General features: G+C 41.2%; 2 pseudogenes; both read right to left on the bottom strand.

Moving 5' to 3' along the window:
- Positions 1 to 6,490: 6,490 nt before the first annotated feature.
- LOC142175381 (zeatin O-glucosyltransferase-like) lies at positions 6,491 to 12,147 on the bottom strand (annotated as a pseudogene).
- LOC107820306 (zeatin O-glucosyltransferase-like) lies at positions 12,141 to 18,750 on the bottom strand (annotated as a pseudogene).
- Between the last annotated feature and the right edge of the window lie 468 nt (positions 18,751 to 19,218).

The raw sequence follows: 19,218 nt of genomic DNA, 5'->3' as shown, positions 1-19,218 counted from the left end.
GTGCATTTGACTTAGTAGCGCTCAACACATGGGTCGAGTTCTGTTTTGGGACAGGCCTTGTTGAGACCATTATGTCATGTTATCTGCTACATGTTGTATTATTTGGGAGGCTTGCATGTCGACCGACTTTAGCATAAATCAGTTGAACGAACATAGAAAAAATGATGTGGTCTAGTGCATATGGTTTTTAAAGATTAATTTTTAAAAATAAAAAATAAAAAATAAATAACATAGTCGATTTTAACCGAACTACGTGGGTCTGATTCTCACCGGATGTGAGATATGCAGGCAAACCTCATTGGTTCCGGTACCAATTTTCAAAAAAGAAAATTCAAAAATATTTTCCTTAATTCCCTCTTTACAATTATTTCCTTAGAAAATCCAAAAACAATAAATACTAAATCCAAAAATATTCTTTTTATAGTCCCACAGTTTAGCTTTTATTTATTTATTTTTATTCTTTTATAGAGTAAAATCCCGAGAAATCAAAAATTTTGTGTGTCAATAATATGTTTGATCAAAGCCTAACCTCGTGTCTGGGTAGACAGGTATATCATGAGTGGGGAAAGAGGTAAGTCTGAAAAGAGGCCCATATCAAAAGGGATATCAGATTTTCTGATTGTCGATCAGATACCACAGTTGTTCTGGGATTGGTGGAGAGACTTTAAGAAATATGAGCGAAACCAGATAAATAAATACTTGGGACATTTGGTTCACATGGTTACGATCAAGCCCAGGAGGGATGTGATCGAAGCTTTGATTCCGCACTGGGATCCTGAAAACAATGTGTTCCATTTTACCGCCTGTGAAATGACTCAGACCTTAGAGGAAATCGCTCATTTCCAGGGGTAGGGCCGCAATCTTCGCCGCCAAATGCCCATAGTACAAAAAAATGTGAATGAGGGTAGGTTTCTGAAGCTCTTGAACTTAAAATACGGACAATATGAAGGTTTAGGAGGCAAGTGGGTCAAGTTGGGCTTTTTGTTTAAGTTGTATGGCCTAGAATGCAATTTCGAAAGGAATATGAGAAAATTAAAATCAAAGGAAGATAAGGAAACATGGAAGGTACATATAAGGTTTGCATTTATGGTTACTGTTTTGGGGCGTGTAGTTTTCCCGGAAAGGGAGGGACGCATTGACATTCGCTTGGCAGGTGTAGTTGAGGCTCTAACCTCATAAGGGGACGATTATAATTTGGTCCCTATGATTCTTTCTTTCATTTTTCGTGCTTTAACTAGATGTAAAATGGGCGCGCGAAACTTTGATGGTTGCAACATTTTGTTACAGATATGGTTTTTGGAGCATTTCTATCGCCATCCTACGATCACTGATTTTAGTGAGCTGTGGCCCAATCATACTTATGATCACCAGAAAAGAATTGACGAATGTGACTTACCAGAGGGGATTGGCGCCTGGGAAGAACTACTTCTTACTCTGTCTGCCAAACAGATCACTTGGAACTACGATTGGTTCTCCTCTAAAAAGGGCATTTGTGATTCTGCATACCATTCTTATTTGGTACTCATAGGATTGGATGGTGTTCAGGCCTATGATCCACTTCGGGTAATGCGCCAATTTGCACGACTACAGGAGGTTCCACCAACACGAGATATGAGCAATTTTTGTTATGATTTTGGTAAAGATCAACCTCATGACGAAGAAGAAATTATGAAAATTTGGTATGCAAGTAAAGTCTCAGAGTTGAATGATATGGTAGAAGACCGAGATCATGGAGAGGTAATCCCTGAATATATTACCTGGTTTCATGACCCTTCGTCGCTTAGAGATAGGCTTGAAGGGTCCAACAGGAGGAAAAATGATCAAAGAGCTATAGAAAGGCTAAAAAAGGAGTTGGAGCATTCCCAGATGACCATATCCAAACAACAAGCCCAACTGCAAGCCGGAATCGCTCAGATTCGTTTAAATATTGAGAAAGATTATCAATCGGTCTTACGGGGCATGGATAAAGATCTAAAGCATGCTAAAAATGAGGCGGCCCGCTTAGAAGAAGAATTGGCAAGCACTATTGGTTTAGTCAGAAGAGTTGAGGCAAATACAAATGCTGAAATGCATAAGCTGCAAGAAGACTTGAGTATCATTGAAGAGGATGCGCACCAACAAAAATTGGAGTTTGATCAGCAGAGAGAGCAGTTTGAAAGAGAAAGGGCCCATTGGATACGCTCAAAGGGTCAGTTTCATGTACAATTGGAAGAAATAAAAAGGTATAAGGGAGGTCATCAACATGCAGATTTTGAGGTAGAACGGCGTCAGTGGATAATTTAGAGAGCTATGCTAAACTGCCGTATTGAAGAATATGAGGGACGCGAGACTCAGATAGGGAACGCCCTCAACACTATCCAGATATGGTTGTAGACTTGTCACGTGAATATGGGGCAAGCCAGAGAGCAAGTACTTCAATTGGCAGAGAAAGCAGCATATATTCATGACGATCATCGTCATCTAAACAATGAGAAAGTTGGTCAACAGGCACGTGCCCTCGTTCCACAATTGCCGGCAGTATTTCAGAATTTGTACGAGATGTTGGGGGGAGAGTGGAGGCCAAGGGATGCAGACCATTGATGATATCAGTTTAAGCTAGAATGCCATTGAAGATTAAAGTTTTAGTGCAGTCAATTAGTTTTTAGTTTCATTTTTCATTAGTCACATTTTTAATTTTATATTTGTCGCATTTTTATTCATACATATGTCTTTAGAGTCAATTTGAATAATAATAATTAAAAAAATTTGTTATTACTTCCTCCTGAACTACGTAATGATCTGATTCATGCGGCGACATGATACGTAGGCAACCCACAAAAGGTTCGATCAAAATATTTTTTAATGATTCTAAGATGAGGGATCAAAATGAGGCATGAGTGAAATGAAAAAAAAAGGAGAGAAGAAACTAAAAGCGTCAATAAGAAGCAACCTGATAAGCCAAAATGAAACATGAGGCCTTCCAAAAGCATGTTAGGAATGGTGATAATATTAGGAGCATGGCATATTACGTGTGATTTATATCTATAAAATGCTTAACCCTAACACGTTTGTTGTCTCTTAAAAAATAGTAAGCTTAAGGTGGTTGGTTTGTGGAGAAGCTGGAAACACGTCATTACTTCACCAGATCTAAAGGAAAAGTACCAGTGGCTGACAATAATGAGATCGAGTTGGTCAGTGATGACCCCCAAGTTTAGTCAGTTGAGCAAGAGTCAGAGGAAATAAGAAAATTGAGACAACAATTGTCTGATGTATATCAAGCTTGGGTTTCCGGTCAACCTCCACCCTGGGGTCACTCAGAAGGAACTTTCACCGTACTCCTGACTACTCAACCACCGCTCTATGCAACGAGCGATCACATTCTACCACCAGGGTATGTGCCAAACTACAGCCTTTGTGCTACCCCTGATACCTCTAATGTGCGACCTCCAATCGCACCGGTCGGGAACACTCCTCTCGTCGTGTCTGGCGCACTGGTATATACAATCTCGCCACCACCTTCTGTGACGAGGCCGAACAATGAGCCACCATCTCATGCTTATGATGGCCAATACTACTCTCCAAATGTGGCTTTTAAGGTCTCAGCTCCATACAATCAGACTCCTCAGTACGAGTCACCAGTGGAAAATGAAAAGGCTGCCAAGACGTTTGAGCCGGATGAGATGGCCAGGAAAATGAGAAGTTTTTAACATAACATAAAGAACATACAGGGACTAGGTGGTCACAAAAGTGTTTCATTCAGTGATCTATGCATGTTCCCTCATATCCATTTTCCACCAGGGTTCAAGACCCCAAAATTTAAGAAATATGATGGACACGGTGATCCTATCGCCCACTTGAAAAGGTATTTCAACTAGCTGAGGGGTGCAGGTGGAAAAGAAGAATTACCGATGGCTTATTTTGGGGAAAGTTTTGTGGGGGTAGCCTCTGAATAGTTCATTGACCAAGATATCTCTCACTGGCATGTCTGGGACGACATGACCCAGGCATTTGTCAAACAATTTCAATACAACATTGATATTGCACCGGATCGCAATTCCCTGTCCAATATGAAGAAAATGCCAACTGAAAGCTTTAGGGAGTTTGCAATCAAGTGGAGGGAGCAAGCGGCTAGAGTTAAGCCACCCATGGATAACCACGAATTGATCACTATTTTTCTGGAGGCTCAAGAGCCTGATTACTTTCAGAACATGATGTCCGCGATGGGTAGACCTTTTGCGGAAGCGATCAAAATAGGAGAGATGGTCGAAAATGGCCTCAAGACTGGCAGAATTATAAGTCAAGTTGCTCTCAAAGCCACCACCCAAGCTATCCAAAATGGGTCTGGAGGTTTGGCAAATAGAAAGAAGAGAGATGAAGGGTCCATGATGACTTCGGGATCTAGGGAAGTTCAAAGAGGGGCATCGCACCCTTATGCGCAAGCTCAGCAGGGGAAATCAAGCTACCCTCAACATTGTTATCCCCCGCTAATTACTCAATACTCAGTGGGACCACCACAATATACAATGTTTAATGTTCAATCATATGCTCTTCCTCCCAATCAACAAGTATGGGCACCAGCTCCAAGGATCCCCCGACCTCAGCAGCAAAGTTTTTGGGCACCCTACAATGCTCGTCCCAGGAAGGATTATGGCTGAGAGCAGAGGCCGGTGGAAATATTCACTCCATTGGCTGAATCATACTCTAGTCTATTCCAGAAGCTAAAGCAGATGGGCGTGATTGGACCTATTGCTCCCCACCATATGCATCCCTATTCACATGGATTTCAAGCAAATACTAGATGTGAATATCATTCAGGTGCCCCAGGGCATATCACCGATGACTGTTAGACTCTAAAAAGAGCCATAGAAAGACTCATCGCGGAAAAGTTGATTGTGGTAATAAATGGCGAAGACCCTCCTAACGTTACAAACAACCCGCGACCGAGATCAAGAATACAAGTCCGTTGGCCGAGCATAAATTACAGTGGGAACGATTCAAGAAGGAACATGACTGGAAGTAAGTCCAAGCCGAGATGCACCATTGATTGTGAAAGGCGCCCAGAGTTCAGGGAAGGCAACTTTATTTGTTCCAAAAATCTCGAGGTTGGAAGTTCGCTCCAATGTTCCAAGCCGAGAAAGACTCCTGCCCAAATCTCTCTGTTATCTTTGCTCATACACTCAGAAGAACATGCTCTTGTACTAATCAAAATCCTGAACGAGGCACATGTATCAGAGAAGACCACCGTGAATCAGTTAGAGAAGATTACCAATAGATTTTTTGAGGTGAACAGAATCTCCTTTGCTGATGATGAACTTCCCGAGGAGGGAACCGGGTACAATAGGGCTTTGCACCTGATTGTCAAATGTGAGGGGAATTATGTAAAGCGAGTCATGGTTGATGGAGTCTCGAGTGTAGATGTATGCCCTCTATCTACCTTGCAGAGCATGAAGATCAATACGGACAGAATCCGACCCAATAATGTTCGTATTCGAGCTTTTGATGGCTCTGCGAGAGATACCATTGGGGAGATCAACCTCACCATGACGATTGGGCATGTTGATTTTGAAATTGCCTTCCAAGTAGTGGACATGGAAACTTCTTATAACTTTTTGCTTGGAAGACCATGGATCCATACGGCCAGAGCTGTGCCATCCACCTTGCATCAGATGCTCAAATTCAAGCACGACAGGCAAGAAATTATTGTTCACGTAGAAGACGAGTCATCCATTTATAAAGACCCGTTAATCCCAAGTATTGAGGCCAAGGAAGGATGTGAGTCTATTGTCTATCAGGCTTTTAAAGTGGTTGTTGTGGATTTTTATTTAAAATTAACAATGATGATTTTCTTTTTCTTTGTCATTGATCCCCTACTGTTGCTCGCTATTAAGCTGCAACAACCTTGTGAATTCATAGAAGTGGCTATTTGGTGAAGATCTTGCAATTTTCTTTGCTTCTTATTTTATCATGTATTTGATAGTGTGTAAAATTGAGAGGATAGGATAAGCATTGCATTCACGTTCTTTTAGTATTTGAACATTTATTTATGAGCCAACAAGGCCAGATATGAGATTAGACTTAATAGAATGCTAAAGTTAAAACATGAAAACCAATAAATCACAGTTTATCCAAAATTAATTCAAGCCAAGTTGTAGTCAATAAAGAGACCGTGCTAGAACCGCGGGACTCGGGAAATGCCTTATACCTTCTCCCCGATCAACAGAATTCTTTATCTGGACTTTGTTTTCGCAGACCAATAATAAAAGAGTCAAACCTTCCTTTGACTAGGGCTTCAAATAAAAGATGACTTGGAACACCAAAAATTAATTTCAAGTGGCGACTCTGTAAATAAAATAATCCCTGCTCAAATTTGTCATTTTAATTGGAGAAACTCTTTAACCCACACTTAAGCACATCTTTTTGGGGTAGAAAAAGGGTGTGACAACGACCTATAGGTGAAATTGGGTCGTGACACACTGATCTGGCCGTGTGTTGAATGAAACGGCCAATGAAGTTATTTGATAATATAGGAGATGAAGGATTCCATTTCCTTGCGTGCAAGTCCTCCACAACTATCAAAGCTCTTTGTCACGGGACCGTTTTCTGAGGGCTTCGTGAGGACAGCAAGATAGCCTGACTACTACTCTAGCTTCAGTCCTAACCAATAAATAAGCACAATGTCGTGCTTGAACTAAGAAAATCACATAATCTCAAAGGTTGGAAGACAATGAAATAAAAGACACATAAAGATTGATAGGCCAAGGCTAATTTTTGGGTTTACTTCATATACAAAAGAAGAAAATACAAGTAAAAGAGATCTGCCTTCTAACAAGGCATATACATGTCTATATATACAATGAATGTCCATAGGCAACTAGGTTTACTGTGGACTCGTCCAACTATGGTGCACTACTTTATGCTGGCATTATGTGATATCCATGAATGTGTTGGCAGCCCATGTGCCAATGGTCCTATCCAACTATTGTGCCCTAATTCTTGCTGGCAGATAGTTGCCTCCATGATTGCCCAGACATACTGTGGTCCTACCTAGCTGTGCAGCACATGTCTTTGCTGGAAGTGAGTTGCCTTCATGATTGTTCTGGTAGGTTGTGGTCCTGCCCAGTTGTACTGCATGTGACCTTGATCGTAGAGTGTGGCCTCCATGAGGGCCCAGACAGCCTGTGGGATTGTTGCCTCCATGTGCAAAGACCTCCTGGTCTTTGGCAGCCAAGTTTGGCTCGGATTGCAGCCCTTTTGGCGGCAAATTTGGTCGGAAAATATGCGGGTCGGTACACTCTCCCCCACTTGAAATGGCGACGACTATGGCGCCATAACGATTCAAGTAATCGTGAACTTAATCTTTGAACGGCCATAGAAGCTCATATATTTCCCATGATTCCTCCTCTGGTGGTTGCCCCTTCCAACAGACAAGAAATTGGGCTCTTGAATTTCCCCAATCTACTCCTTGTACCACTCGATAGTTGATAATGACCTTGAATTCCTTGTCGACGACCGAAGGAGTTACGAAAATATTTGGTCGGCTGGATTGCCTCCGCTCTATATCACCCTTGTCTCCACAAGGTGCCTCTAACGGACTGACATGCCCCGACCCAAGCAATTTTTCATGTTGTTTCCTTGAATCCTCCAACTCTGGAGGTGTCATGTACGGACGCATTGCAGGTGGGTTCGCCCACGATATGAAGTCCTTATTCTCCTTAAGGACTTGCTGTTCACATGTAGTCAAGGCTTTGTCCAACTTGACCTTCTTAGTTTTTGTCCCGACTGCCAAAACCATTGCTCCCTTTTCCTTGAAGCCTTTCACGATTTGCATCGCGGGCAGTTGACTAACAACTTGCGGCACCCGAACTGTCGATACCACACATGGACCCCTTGGGTCATAAATGTAGATCTGGTTGAGATATGGGCATATGAAGGCCTTTACTTCATCCCAATAGTCCAACCCAGTACCAGATCAAACACATACAGGGAAGCGACAAAGAAACTCACATTTCCCTGCCAAGCTCCTAAGTTGAGCTGCAGATTGCGGGCAACTCCTTTCACGTTGGTGGGCTTGGCGTTTGCGGACTTAAATACAGAACTGCTAGAACACAGAACTGCTAGGGCAACTCCCAAGTGACTTAGCCTTTGCTTCCGACACAAAGTTGTATGTCGCGCCGGTGTCTACCATGATACCGACAGATTGTCCGTTCAATCTTGCATCCACGAACATGGATCATGGCTCTCTCAATAGGGGTTCCTTTACAATCACATTATCGCCTAACGAGTGAACCAGTTTGGTAATGTCATGCTTCCCTTGGGAAGCTGGCTTTAAAGAAGACTTTTTGGCTACTACCACGCCCAGTATCATGTTGCCAATATGAGCTATGCCCGACTGTTGTTGAACTGCTTCTTCGTCATGTTTGTCAGCTTGGACTCTCTCCTATGTTAGCCTCCGCTTGGCCGCAATTAAGGCACCGAGTTTCTTCAAAGAAGGACAATCTTTGTAGCCATGACTAGGGTCCTTGCAGATGTAACAACCATTACGAGGACCAACTTCCTTCTTCCTTTGGTTATACCGGTCACGCCAATGAGACGCCTTGTTGCCTCTTTCTCTGGAATCGCGGTCCGGGGCAACAACTTGTTTGTCCTTGTCTCGATGTCCATGGTCTTCACCAGGTTGGAAGTTGGTGTCCCTTGCCTTTGTGGCTTCAGTCCTAAAATCATTTAAGGACTCAGCCACCGCGATAGCTTCATCAACGTCTTGGACTTGATGCCTTTGTAATTCCTGTTTGGCCCAGTTTTGAAGGCCATCCATGAAGGTGAATAGCAAGTCATCGCTTGCCATGTTCAGAATCTGCAGGATGAGTTTAATTAATTCCTTCACGTACTCACTAATGGAAGTTGTTTGCCTGAGCTCTCACAACTTCCTACGTGCCTCATTGACAGTGTTTTTGGGGTAGAACTGGCATTTTAGTTCGTACTTGAATTGTTCCCAGCTCTTGATGGAGCAAGTTTCCTTCTCCATGTCGGCTTTCTTCCTCCTCCACTAAAGAATAGCGGTGTCGTCAAGATACATCGTTGCTTCCCGGATCTTGGCAGCCTCATCAACGATGCTGAGGTGCTCAAAGTAGTCTTCCATCTTCCAGATGAAGTTCTCTACATCTTGAGCATTTCATTCGCCCCTAAACTCCCTCGATTTTGGGCCCTCAATTTTTGTTTCACGCACTGTTACATTTCCAATGCCACCAACTAACCTTGCTGCCTACAGTTTTTACTTTAGGGATTCAACTTCCCCGTGAAACGATGATACAACATCGGCTAGTTGAAGCTCAAGGTTGGTCAGTATATCCCTGTGCTCCTTGAACACTTGATCTAATGCCTCTCTGAGGTCTCCTAGCTCTTCTAGGGCAGTAGACTCAAGTGAGCAGAACTTGCCTTCAACAACTTCAATACGCCGATTTAACGTAGATAAACCAGCCTCGGTGAGATCCAGTCTCACGTCTAAATGATTTGAGGCAGAAGCCTCACAATCTTCACCACGACCAACCTGTTGTGGGGGTAGCTCAAAAGTTGGCACCTCACTTGTTAAGGCTATAACGGGATCTCGCGCTTTGCTCGTCCCTCTCTTATTTGCTTTGTGTTTCCGTGTTGGTTATTCGTCTCTCCCACGAATATTGTCTAAGGTAACATTATCTCCATCAATTGCCATGGTCAATTAACCTCGCTCTGATACCAATTTTCACGGGACCTCTTTTTGAGGGCTCCGTGAGGACAACAAGATAGCCTGACTACACTCTTGCTTCAGTCTTAACCAATAAATAAGCACAATGTCGTGCTTGAACCAAGACAATCACAAAAACTCAAAGCTTAGAAGACAATGAAATGAAAGACACATAAAGATTGGGAGGCCGAGGCCAAGGCCAATTTTCGGGTTTACTTCGTATACAAAAGAAGGAAATATAAGTAAAAGAGATCTGCCTTCTAACAAGGCATATACATGTCTATATATACAATGAATGTCCACAGGCAGCTAGGCTGGCTGTGGACCCGTCCAACTGTGGTCCACTGCTTTATCTTGGCATCAGGTGATCTCCATGAATGTGTTGGCAGCCCATGTGCCAATGGTCCTATCCAACTATTGTGCCCCAGTTCTTGCTGGCAGATAGTTGCCTCCATAATTGCCCAGACAGGCTGTGGTCCTACCTAGCTGTGCAACACATGTCTTTGTTGGAAGTGAGTTTGCCTCCATGATTGTTCTGGCAGGCTATGGTCCTGCCCAGTTGTACTGCATGTGACCTTGCTGGCAGAGTGTAGCCTCCATGAGGGCTCGGACAGCCTGTGGGTTTGTTGCTTCCATGTGCAAAGACCTCCTGGTCTTTGGCAACCAAGTTTGGCTCGGATTGCAGCCCTTTAGGAGGCAAATTTGGTCGGAAAATATACGGGTCGGTACACTCTTGATCTTATTGCTCAACTCCATTGCCCTTTGCCTCATTTCTTCCCCTTATGTCGTATCCATCAAAGTCTTGACAGCTTTTTCAATGGTTGATGTTGTCACCAATTCCTCTCGACTATCCCAACTCTTTACAGAGTTCCGATCTTCAGCACATTGGTTACCAAAGTAGCGTTATAAGGCTGGTCGTATTGGATTGGCCAAGTTGCTAGAGGCACTCCCATGCTAATGTTCTCGATACAAGAATTCCATCCACAATGACTCAAAAACGAACATATGGTTGCTTTGTTCTAAACCAAGCACGAGCTCATTGACTTGCTCTTGTGAGAATGTAGTGGTTGTTCCAAACGAGACGAGTATCAGTGTATTAACATCTTGCTTGTTTAGAAATTCTAGGCATTCATGACGAGTTGATCTGTTGCTTGAGTCACGTGATTCAAGCAGCATATGAAGTGGACTAACAGCCCACAGCGGTTTTTTGTGTATTGCATTGGCAAGTAAATCTAGGTACTTACCTTCTAGTTCTCTGCAGGAGTTCATGATTTTCTCCTGAGCCGAGCGTCCACTCATGTTCCTCTCTCACGAACACTGCCATATCTGGTGCACACCAATTATCCAACAACGGAAACTCGTCCTGCATTTGCTGGATCATTTTGTCATGATCATCATCAAGTATGTCATCAATACTTTGTCGGAGCATAGCATATCTTGTAAAAGCCGAAAAGGAGTGGAACTTATAAGACTCTACATTCGGGAATGAATGAACATCCCCTATATAACTCCTCATTATAGTGTCATGAATTATGACTAATTATCTCTTTGCATTGGTTGACAGTTTAAGGCATGTTCTATGAATGGGCTCGCTGAGTTTTTTCAAGAAGATTAGAAGCGATGCGATGCCAGACCATCGCCAGCTTCTCTGGTATCTTCTGTTTCACAAGGTAGCGAAAGGTCATTGAAAAGAATGTTAGAGAAGAACTGTGAAATGAGGTAACTTACAATATAATGAGCTTAGATGCTTAACTACAAAAAATACATGTATCATACTTCTCATACTTAATTTCGAGTTAGTATGCATTTAAAAAATTAAACAGAAATGAATGTGCCACTCTATCGATAAACATGTATAATAAAGGCATCATGTGATATGAAGATCTAAGAAATTAAACTAATTAAGAGAACAAATTGAACTAATTAAGAGATCCCTCAAATTTCTATAAGGTGGTGTTTGACTTCTCTTAAACCAAGAAACCTGTTAAACAGATAATTAAGTAAACTAAAAAATTATTCCTTACAATTTAAACTTTCAGATGTATGGCATTTATTTATCTGATGCATGAATGAATATCTTATTTTCTTTTACAAAGACAGCATCCAAACTGATGTTCCCTCTCCCTTAGCTTTTTGATAATCAGTGGTGTCCGAGCGAACTTTTTTCTGTACCTCTGACTAATTTAACAGGTCTTTGCTACCTCGCGCCAATATAAATATCGAATAACTCTATCCACCACCAAAAAGAAAAAAATGCAATACTAAGGTTCAAATACCTTAATCCCCTTCAGATGATCTGAAGATTATGAGAAGTAAACTGATACTCAAATGAGCTCTAAAGTAAGATCATAATCTACTAATTCTCAAATTTGAATGTCTAATATACACTAATCTAGCTTGATTGGAGATGGACTTCTCTTATTTTAGTAATACAAGACTGCTTCTTCCATTGGCTATCAAGGTTATGCCAACAGTGAATAATAAAACTGAGAGCTCTATGTTTATTTACTTAGTTTTGAAGAAAAACCACCAATGTGACTACTAGTCTTTCATATAAGGAAAAAGATAAGAAAAAGTAAGGCTTACTTGTCTTTCTCCTTAGTCGCGTATTAAAACGATACGGCCTATGAAGTTATTTAATAATACATAATACGCGCAAGTCCTCAGGCATGGCTAACAGAGTTCTTGATCTTATTGCTTAATTCCATCGCCCTTTGCCTCATCTCTTCCCCTTCTGTCGTACTCATCAAAGTCTTGACAGCTTTCTCAATGGTTGATGCAGTCACCAATTCCTCTCGGCGAGCCCAACTCCTGACAGAGGTTCCAGTCTTCAGCACATTGGTTAAAAAAACAGCGTTAAATGGCTGATCGTAATTGATAGGCTAAGTTGCTAGAGGTGTGAGGTCTATCCATGATTTAAGGCATTTGATAAAGACTTCTAAGTTTTTTTCTTTGAATTGGCAGCTGAATTGTCAACAATCGAAGGAAAATGTCAAATACAGTATGCGTTATAGAGTGAGACTCCGCCTATAAAAGGAGAGGTTCGGCTCTTATCTCTATGCACCAATCTCAAAGGAAAAATATATCTGAGAATTAGAAAGAAAGAGTTAGGTTTCACAGACAGGATATAAGAAAATAGTCTGTGAAAAAAATAGAGAGCGAGCGATATTGTAGTAAGGTGAGAATATCAAAAGAGGATTATTTCTTTTGAGTATTGTAGTGGTCTTTTGAGTATTTTACTCGGACCTAGAAAGTGTAAAATTTTCTTGCTATAGTGATATCAGTTGCTCCTCTCGGGGCCCTTTTTCCCCTTATTCAAAAGGGTTTTCCACGTAAAAATCTTGATGTCGTTGTTACCCTTTTATTCTTGTTAATTACCGTATGTCAGTGCTACGTTATTATTCCACTTTTATTACAGTGCATAGTATTTCTGTAGGGGATTTATTCCCAATAACTGGTATCTGAGCACAGGTTATGTTCGCTCACAGAAGTACTATTCACTATCGGTAGTACTATACTCAGTAAAAAAAAATATTCGGAATAAAGTACGAGGTAGCAAAATTCAACGGAGATAATGGTTTCTCAACATAGCAAAGAAGGATGAAGGATCTGCTCATCCAACAAGGATTAAACAAGGTACTAGATGGTGATGCCAAAAAGCCTGATACCATGAAAGCTAAGGATTGGGCTGACTTGGATTAAAGGACTGCTAGTGCAATCAGGTTGCACTTATCAGATGATGTGGTAAATAACATCATTGATAAAGACACCACACGTGGCATTTAGACAAGGTTAGAAAGCCTATACATGTCCAAAACGCTAACAAATAAATTATACCTAAAGAAGCAGCTATACGCCCTACACATGGGTGAAGGTACGAATTTTTTGTCACATTTAAATGTGTTTAACGGACTAATCACACAGCTCACCAATTTCGGAGTGAAAAATCGAGGAAGAAGATAAAGTCATCTTGTTGTTGAACTCGTTGCCATCTTGGTACGATAATCTGGAAGCAACCATCCTGCACGGTAAGACTACCATTGAGTTGAAAGATGTCATATCGGCTCTTCAACTCAATAAGAAGATGAGAAAGAAGCCTGAAAATCAAGGACATGCTCTCATCACAGAAGGTAGAGGCAGGAGTTATCAAAGGAGTTCGAGCAACTATGGTAGATCCGGAGCTCGTGGGAAGAGATTGCCCAAATTCAAGGAAGCGAAAAGATGAAACTAGTGGCCAGAAGAATGACGACAGTACAGCCGCCATGGTGCAAAATAATGATAATGTTGTCCTCTTTATAAACGAGAAAGAGGAATACATGTATTTATCAGGTCTAAAGTCGGAATGGGTGGTTGATACATCAGCATCTTACCATGCCACACCGGTAAGAGATCTTTTTTGCAGATATGTAGCAGGTGATTTCGGCCTTGTGAGAATGGGTAACACAAGTTACTCAAAGATTGCGGGGATTGATGACATTTGTATCCAGACAAATGTCGGATGCATATTGGTTCTGAAGGACGTGCGACATGTACCTGATTTGCGAATGAACTTGATCTCGGGAATAGCTTTAGACCGAGATGAATACGAGAACTATTTTGCAAATCAAAAGTGGAGACTCACCAAGGGATCATTGGTGGTTGCAAAGGGAGTTGCTCGTAGCACGTTGTACAAGACAAATACAGAAATATGCCAAGGTGAATTGAACGCGGCACAAGATGAGATTTTTACAGATTTGTGGCACAAAAGAATGGGTCATATGAGCGAAAAGGGATTGCAGATTCTTGCCAAGAAATCACTCATTTCTTATGCCAAAGGTACAACGGTAAACCCTTGTGACTACTGTTTATTTGGTAAGTAGCATAGAGTCTCATTTCACACATCGTTTGAAATATTATTGAATATACTTGATTTGGTATATTCTGATGTTTGTGGTCCAATGGAAATTGAATAGATGGGCGGTAACAAATATTTTGTTACTTTGATTGATGATGCTTCACGAAAATTATGTATTTATATTTTAAAATCCAAAGATTAGGTATTTCAAGTTTTCGAGAAGTTTCATGTTCTGTGGAAAGGGAGACAGAGTGTCTCCGAAGTGACAATGGAGGTGAGTACACTTCAAGGGAATTTGAGAGTACTGTTCGAGCCATGGGATCAGACATGAAAAGACAGTTCCTGGAACCCCACAACACAATGGCGTAGCCGAAAGGATGAACTGCACCATTGTGGAGAAGATGAGAAGCATGCTCAGAATGGCTAAACTGCCTAAGTCATTTTGGGGTGAAGTAGTTCAGATAGCCTGTTACCTGATCAATATGAGTCCATCAGTTCCAATGGCGTTTGACATCCCAAAGAGAGATTGGACCAACAAGGAAGTATCCTACTCGCATCTGAAGGTGTTCGGTTGCAAAGCTTTTGCATATGTATCAAAGGAGCAGAGAACACAACTGGATGATAAATATGTTCCCTGCATATTCATCGGATATGGAGATGAAAAGTTTAGATATATATTGTGGGATCTTGTAAAGAAGAAGGTCATCAAAAGCAGAGATGTAATCTTCCGAGAAATAGAAGTTGGAACTGATAATGATATGCTAGAGAAGTCTAAGAATGGTATAATTCCTAACCTTGTTACTATCCCTTCTACTTCTAACAATCCCACAAGTGCAGAAAGTAGGACCGGCGAGGTTGCCGAGCAAGGGGAGCAACCTGGTAAGGTTATTGAACAGGGGGAGCAACTTGATGATGATGTCGAGCAAGTGGAGCACCCCACTCAGGGAGAAGAATAATCTCAACCTCTGAGGAGATCAGAAAGGCCAAGGGTAGAGTCATGCAGGTACTCTGTCATAGAGTATGTCCTCATCAGTGATGAGGGGGAGGCAGAAAGACTTAAAGAGGTATTGTCCCATCCAGAAAAGAACCAGTGGATGAAAGCCATGTAAGAAGAGATGGAATCTCTAGAGAAAAATGGCACGTACAAGCTGGTTGAACTTCCAAAGGGTAAAAGACCACTCAAATGTAAGTGGGTTTTTAAACTTAAAGATGAAAATGGCAAGTTGGTCAGATATAAAGCTCGATTGGTGGTTTAAGGCTTCAAACAGAAAAAATGTATTAATTTTGACGAAATTTTCTCATATGTTGTCAAAATGACTTCTATTCGAACAATTTTGAGCTTAGCAGCTAGCCTAGATCTTGAAGTGGAGCAGTTGGACGTGAAAATTACATTTCTTCACGGAGATTTGGAAGATGATATCTATATGGAGAAACCAGAAGGATTTGAACTAACTGAAAGGAAACACATGGTGTGCAAACTGAATAAGAGTCTTTATGGGTTGAAGCAAACACCAAGACAGTGGTACAATAAGTTTGACTCATTCATGAAAAGTCAAACTTACACAAAGACATATTTTGATCCATGTGTATACTTCAAAAGTTTTTCTGATAATAACTTTATTATATTGTTGTTGTATGTGGATGACATGTTGAATGTAGGAAAAGACAAAGGGATGATCGCAAAGTTGAAGGCAGATTTGTCTAAGTCATTTGATATGAAGGACTTGGGCCCAGCACAACAAATTCTCGGTATGAAGATAGTTCGAGAGCAAACAAGCAGAAAGTTGTGGTTGTCTCAGGAGAAGTACATTGAACGTGTACTGGAACACTTCAACATGAAGAATGCTAAGCCAATAAGCACACCTCTTGCTAGTCATCTAAAGCTGAGTAAGAAGATGTGTCCTACAACAGTGGAGGAGAAAGGGAGCATGGCTAGAGTTCCTTATTCTTCAGCAGTCGAAAGCTTGATGTATGCAATGGTATGTACTAGACCTGATATTGCTCACGCAGTTGGTATTGTCAGCACGTTTCTTGAAAATCCTGGAAAGGAACATTGGGAAGCAGTCAAGTAGATACTTAGGTACCTAAGAGGTACTGTAGGAGATTGGTTGTGTTTTGGAGGATCTGATCCAATCTTGAAGGGCTATACGGATGTTGATATGACAGATGATCTTGATAATCGTAACAAGATACCTGTTCACATTTTCAGGTGGAGCTATATCATAGCAGTCGAAGTTGCAGAAGTGTGTTGCACTCTCTACAACTGAAGCAGAGTATATTGCCGCTACTAAAGCTGGCAAAGAGATGGATTGGCTGAAACGGTTCCTTCGAGAGCTTGGATTACATCAAAATGAGTATGTCGTCTATTGTGACAGTCAAAGTGCAATAGACCTGAGCAAAAACACCATGTATCATACAAGGACGAAGCATATCGACGTAAGATATCACTGGATTCGATAAAGGATAGAGGATGGATCTATGCAGGTCAAGAAGATCCATACAAGTGAGATTCCTTCGGATATGCTGACCAAGGTAGTACCAAGAGACAAGTTTGAGCTATGCAAAGAACTTGTCGGCATGCACTCAAACTAGAATCTTCGGTGTTACCTCCTTCAGGTGAATGGGACTGGAGGGGGAGATTTGTGGGGTCCATCCCATGATTTAAGTCCTTTGATAAAGACTTCTAAGTCTTTTTCTTTGAATTGGCAGCCATCGTTTCTGAATTGTCAACAATTGAAGGAAAATGTCAAATATAGTAGGCGTGAGAGAGTGAGGCTGAGTGAGGCTCCGCCTATAAAAGGAGAGCTTCGGCTCTCATCTCTACACATCAATCTCAGAGGAAAAATATATCTGAGAGTTAGAAAGAAAGAGTGAGGTTTCACAGACAGGATATAAGAAAATAGTCTGTAAGAAAAAATAGAGAGTGGGCGATATTGTAGTAAGGTGGAATATCAAAAGAGGATTATTTCTTTTGAGTGTTGTAGTGGTCTTTTGAGTATTTTACTCGGACCTACAAAGTATAAAATTTTCTTGCTATAGTGATATCAGTTGCTCCTCTCGGTGCCGTAGTTTTTTCCCTTATTCAAAAGGATTTTCCACGTAAAAATCTTGGTGTCGTTGTTACCCTTTTATTCTTGTTAATTACCGTATCTTAGTGTTACGTTATTATTCCGCTTTTATTACCGTAAATATTATTTCTGCCGGGGATTTATTCCCAATAAGAGGTACCCCATGCTAATGCTCTCAATACAACTCAAAAACCCACCTGTAGACGGGTGCCCCGAGATCTTCAACTGAGGTGCCCAATTTCTCACCACCATTCCTCTTCCTTTCCTTCTTTCTTCAATCTTCCCATCTTTCTCTTCAAATTTCTCATTTTCCATCTTTTTATCCGCTTCTCTTAGTACCCAAATGAACCTATAGTTGCTTTGTTCTAAACCAAGCGCGAGCTCATTGACTTGCTCTTGTGAGAATGTAGCGGTTGTTCCAAAAGAAAACGAATATTACTGAATTAACATCTTGCTTGTCGAGAAATTCTAGGCACTCATGACGATTCTTGTTGTTAGAGTCGTGCGATTCTAGCAGCATATGAAGTGGACCAACAGCCAACCATGGCTTGTCTTTTGCATTGGCAAGTAAATCTAAGTACTTACCTTCTAGTTCTCTGCAGGAGTTCATGATTTCTCCCGAGTTGAGCTTTCTAAGTAACATTATCGCAAATTGTGCCCCCGAACTCTCCAACAACGGAAACTCATCCTGCATTTGCCTGATCATTTTGTCATGATCATCATCAAGTATGTCATTAATACTTTGTCGGAGCAAAGAATATCTGGCAAAAGCTGAAATGGAGTGGAACATATAAGACTTTACGTTCGTGAATGAACATCCCTCACATGATCCATCATTTTGGAGTCATGAATTATGACTAAACTCTTTGCATTGGCAGAGAGAGCAATACATGTTCTTCGAATGGGCTCAACGAGGCTTTTAATACAATCGAAGGCAGACCATCACCAGCATATTCTATTTCTGCCAGAGAAGAAGGTACTAAAATGTCATGGAAATGGATGTTTGAGGCCCTGAGATCACCTTGTACGCGCAGTTTCAAATCTTGGTTCCGATCAGCAAGGCAGAGGAAGTGTACTGGTATATTATCAGAAGCGATGAAGCGACCAAGAACAAAGAGCTGATCAATATTGTCTGATGTGTTGGTAGCCATAGGAAGAAGCAGAAAATAACTGAGAAATAGATAATGTACAAATGAATTTAGGATTAACTGCATAAATACTTGTTTCATACTTCTCATACTTCTTTACAACAACAATATACCCAGTGTAATCTCACAAGTGGGGTTTAGGGAGGGTACAGAGTACACAACATTATCCCTACCTTATGCAGGTAGAGAGGTTGTTTCCGATAAACCCTCGACTCAAAGCAAGTATGCATAATCATAGCTGATAAAAATACAGTAGTGAAAAAGTCAAAGAAGCAGTAACAACAATAAGACTTCTCATACTTCTTTGTTGTTATTATTATGCATTTTAAAGATTGAACACAAATGAACGCGCGCCACTCAGCTTGACAAATGTGTATAATTAAGACAACATGTGATATACAAATCTGAGAAATGAACTAATTAAGAGATCCCTCTATGTATGCAAGATGACTTGTTCTACAATAAAGAGTG

Source organism: Nicotiana tabacum, chromosome 21, assembly GCF_000715075.1.
Source record: "Nicotiana tabacum cultivar K326 chromosome 21, ASM71507v2, whole genome shotgun sequence".
In the NCBI taxonomy this organism is placed as follows: Eukaryota; Viridiplantae; Streptophyta; class Magnoliopsida; order Solanales; family Solanaceae; genus Nicotiana; species Nicotiana tabacum.
Note: the sequence above shows the minus strand (reverse complement) of the source record. Positions and strands in the feature narration are given on the sequence as shown.